This window comes from Pavona decussata, unplaced genomic scaffold, assembly GCF_977016875.1.
Source record: "Pavona decussata unplaced genomic scaffold, jaPavDecu1.1 SCAFFOLD_39, whole genome shotgun sequence".
In the NCBI taxonomy this organism is placed as follows: Eukaryota; Metazoa; Cnidaria; class Anthozoa; order Scleractinia; family Agariciidae; genus Pavona; species Pavona decussata.
Window position 1 is genome coordinate 1,475,338 of NW_028145461.1, and position 5,032 is coordinate 1,480,369.

Genomic DNA, 5,032 nt, shown 5'->3' on the forward strand with positions numbered 1-5,032 from the left:
GGGAAGATTGTATCTGAGTGCTATGTTTCATGTATACGTTTCAGCTCTTTATCTCTTCGAAGGTTCCCAATTCATTAAAACTTTTTACGCATCCAGTTTACTCACGCCTAATTCGTTTCATCTCTCTGTCTCTTCACTTTTATTTTTCACGTGTTTTCCAGTCACTGTGACCGTTAAATACGGGTAGGTATATAAACACCTTGTAACTGTCTATTTTTAATAAAGTGTTGTTGTTGTTGTTGTTGTAAGTATTCTACAAATGTAAATTCACGTAAATAGACATCGTTGACGTCACCTAATTAATGTGCTCACTAGAAGCCTATTGGAACTGTTTGTTTTAATGGTTGGCGCATGTTTGTAAACACATATCTTTCCTATTATAATAGACCATTTTCGAGTTCCTTTGAACCTCATTATGAAAGCGAAGCTAAGTGCAAAGTTTTTGTTATGAAAATTAGTTTTCATTCATATGCAAACAAAACTAATTTTTATATAAAACGTTTTGCACTTAGCCTCGCTTTCATAGTGAAGTTCACAGCAACTCGGAAATGGGCTATTGTATTGAGTGTGGATGAGTTTTGTTTGACGCGGGAACAAGTGGGTGGTTTAGTTGTGTTCCAGATTCCAAGAAAATGAACATTTTACCGGCTGGGATTTTACCTTTCCACATCATAATTTGTCTAAATGTCATACTTTACGAGATATATTTGGATTTGAATTCAGTTTTCCCAAACCAACAACGTCAATTGCATATGTATGCAGGGAGAAAACAAGAATGTAAACGATTAGATTACACATGACGCAAAAGTCCTTTTAAAAGGCAATAACTTTAAAATCTGAGGAGCAATGCACCATTAATTGGCCTTCTGAAGCTTCCTCTCTCCAGCTAGCTATTTTTCACTACTAATTATAATGTAGTGCGCGTGCTTCCCTATCTAATTCCTATTGGTGTCATCATGGTACATTTATCAACATACGTACGGCCGTGCGTCCATAAAATGACGTGTACAACTTGCAGACAAACTCGGGTTTCCGTCGCTTAGTTTTAGTTTGTACAAACTAATTCAAAGAAGCAAATTTTCGTTGACAATTTCAGATGAAACGTTCTCGTTCAGACCATACCATAGTGGCGTGTTTATAAACAGCTGATAAGAACCTTTGTTTTTCGGTACAGCGCATTGAGAGAATTTTGTAATTAACCACAATTAAAACCTGTTTTCTGCGTACTACTTTTCGATACTTTGTTGTCACTATGTTATAAAAGAATTGGTTCATGCTTTCACCTGTGCGTATATCGAGTTATGGATGCACTTGGAAAGATTGGAGAGCACTTAAGAAGCTAGAGTTGCTCTCGGCTACGCCTCGAGCAACTCTTACGCTTCTCTCGTGCTCTCCAAACTTCCCGCGTGCATCCATAACTCGATATACGCACGCTAAGCATGAACCAATTCTTAAACATATAAATCAATCAATCAATCAATCAATCAATCAATCAATCAATCAATCAATCAATCAATCAATCAATCAATCAATCAATCAATAAATGTGAAGTCACTGGATATTTATTTTAGTCTTAATTTATACGTAGCCAACTGTTTCTCAACTAATGCCATTGAAAGTACTATATAACGTTTCCAGGTCGAGACTCACAGGTTTGGTTTGATGTTTTGTAGATACTCCAAATACCTCCAGAGAATTACATGTTCCCATGGAGAATTAGACTACGGCACAACATCACTGCCAGGTATATTCGGTTTCTAATAAAAGACTGGGTCAGTCGTCCAATTCCTCAACTGGAACTGTACGGATGTGAAGGTGAGTATAAATTCGATTGGTTATCAAAATTGTTTTGTTTTCGTTGCTGGTGTTCGGTGGCTTGGTCCCTAGTTACTATTGTTGTGTTTCTCAAGAAACCTCCATTCCCGCAATCAATAGAGTGTTTTCACATGACGTCACGGCGGCCATGTTGGTGTCCCAAAACAAAGAAATGGCGGCCATGTTGGTTTCCCAAACTAAACCTCTGGGAATTGAACTCTATTTTTATGCAAAAACTTTCTTTTGTTTCAGTAAACCAATATGGCCGGTAGTCACGTGAATGAAAACGCTCTATAGACCTCAATAGCTTCGTTTTATTGTTGCCACATTACAGATCATGTGAACGGTACTCTAGGAAGAAGTCTCTTTGAGAATTAGTCATACTCACACTGGCATGCATTCTTTCCTTCCAAGAACACAAAGGGTAGATTCTCCTGAGTAGTTCACGTGGTTCGTGAAATAGGCAATTAGCATATAAATTGACACAGAAAATCGTTTGTGTACCCTAAAATGTCGGTACATAAGTGTCCAAAAACAATTGGATTAATCTCGTGCCCAATCGTTTTCTGTAAAATTAGTCACGTTCTTCAATCTGATTGGTTGCGATTGGACCGATTCGCGCAAATTTTAAGACCTTTGTTTTGCACACGCGCATAGGTGGTTTGCAACCAATCCCTTGAGATCCAAAAGACAATGGTGTGGCAGCTATGTTGGATGACAGAACCTTGCAAACCACCCATACGTAAGTTTTACACAAATAGACCATTTCCGAGTTGCTTTGAACCTCATTATGAAATCGAGGCTAAGTGCAAAGCTTTTGTTCTGAAAATTAGTTTTCATTCAAATGCAAACAAAACTAATTTTCATATGAATAGTTTTGCACTTAGCCTCTCATTCATAGTGAGGTTTACAGCAACTCGGAAATGGCCTATTTATCTTCACCCCGATGAAAGTGAGGGTCTGCATTGGGATGCTGGATTCTCAGCTATCCGTTTAAAATAAGCCATTTCTCAGTTATAGACTAAGACTTCGGCCATTCTCAGCTATCGATTAATTATAATGGATCTCACTTAACTTTTACTTTTGTTACGTTTTTTGTGGTTTTGTATCGCATCAACGGTGCTCCTCTCATTAGCCGAACAGTGTCGAGTATCATCCGATCCAAAGATTTTCGAAGAATTGAACTTTCGAGTGATTGCATTCTCTTTCGTGACTTTGCGAGCTCTGCTTATGATTTTGTGACGACCTCACGACTTCTAGAAGAAACTAGTGAGGAGCTCCGAGACATCTTTGTTAGAATATTATTCTCCAGGTATTAAATGACATGATCGTGTGTTGTTGGTAAGTTATTTACAAGTAAAATTCACACTATAATATACTCGGGCAAAGTTCAAACATCACAGCTAACAATCCTCTCTCTGTCAGCTGTCAGTTACTGAAAAGACTGCCATTTCTCAGCTCGGATAATTAAAATTTTGACCAGTTCTTAGCTTTCAATTAACCCCATGCGGAAACTTAAAAGGGCTGGTTCTAACCAACTCACATTTTTACAATGTCTGTAACTAAAAACTCTGACACGTACAACTTGTTCGCGTAATAAAGCCCCTGCATTTTTTGGAACCATTGTCACTGGCAAAACTTTATCGAGGCCAGTTTTTTACTTTTCCTAGAATCTTGACGAAGCAAACATAAACTCGTTGCTTTTTTTCCTGAATATGATAGATGAAATGTTAATGATATCATAGTGACAAAGTGACCTTGAAATCCTACTTTATCAACGAATTTTCTATTTCGCATTACGTGAGCAGTCCCTAAGCAGTCAGCCATTTTCTTGAGAGTATCCGGCTTATGTTGCACCTTTATATTTTTAAGATATTGGTTCTTCCTACTGTTCTATAACGAGGATAACAACCCAGCAAGCGTTTTTCACTCCCCCTCGAATTGCTCAATTATCAAAGTTGTCTCAGCTCAATTAAAAGTGTCAACTATTTCATGAAAGCAGAAAGATCTTGCCTTCTGCAAGCAACTGTTGTGAGTTTTCAACACAAACCTGTCTTCTTCCGTAGCTTGCTCCGAGTCACGAGGAATCGGAAATGACGTAATTCCAGTTTCGCTATCGTCTTCGTCGAGCAGCAGGCCGTTCCACGAACCGGAAATGGCAAAACTATTAAGTCACGTGGGTTCTTGGTGCGCTGGTACAATGGAAAAACTTCAATACCTTCAGCTTGATTTTGGAAAGAACATGATGATTACCATGATTGCCTCTCAGGGTCACCATAGCAACAATGAATACGTGTCGCAGTACAGATTGTTATTTGGTGTTGACGGGACAACTTGGGTTACGTATGTTCAAGCGTTTGACCGTGAATCCAAGAAGTCTGATCTTAGAGTAAATACAGACAGCACCAGTGTTAGACTGGTGAAGTTCTTAAACGAAGTAAAAGCCCGTTATCTGAGGATTGTGGTCCTGAACTGGCACAAAGGAATTTGTCTCAGGGTGACAGTATTTGGTTTTAAAGGTAAGAGATTAAATCCATCAAGACATGTCTAGTAAATATATTTTCCGTAAGTTTCCTGATGGAAGCCACTCATCTGCTTCACTGTTGTTGTTGGCATATGTATCATCTGTAGAGAACCAACCTCCGCAACGCATCACGTCACACCGCTAGAGGACCGAGCAAAACATGGACCTATAGCTTGATCACTAAAAATCAACCGCAGTACTGGACAACGGTTCTCCTCCCCCTCTCACCGCCGCAGATATCAATTTTGATTCCAATGTAATTTTGCAGCAGAAGCTGAATTACATTTATACATAAGTACAATAGATAACATGAAACAAGAAATATGAGTGATAGGAACCGACGTTTCGGTGCATCTTGCGCCATTATCAAAGTTACATAATTAATGATAAAAAGCGGTTTGTAAAAAGGCTAAGTTGAAGCGAATTTGCATAACATAGTGGCAAGCTAATTACTTAAATACTTTAGCACGAAGAGAATCGGACTGCACATTCAATGTTGGTTTAAGCTCTTGAATATACAAATAATTATGCAATTAGGGGCGCCTCCCAATTTTACAAGGGAAAAGTCACGGGAACGAGGTTGCCAGTTTCATATACATATGTACTTAGAATTCTGATTGGCTCATTCGCGCTGTTTACGTCTGCTGTGATTGGTCATCACCTCGTGCATTAAGTCATCATTTTAACATAGTT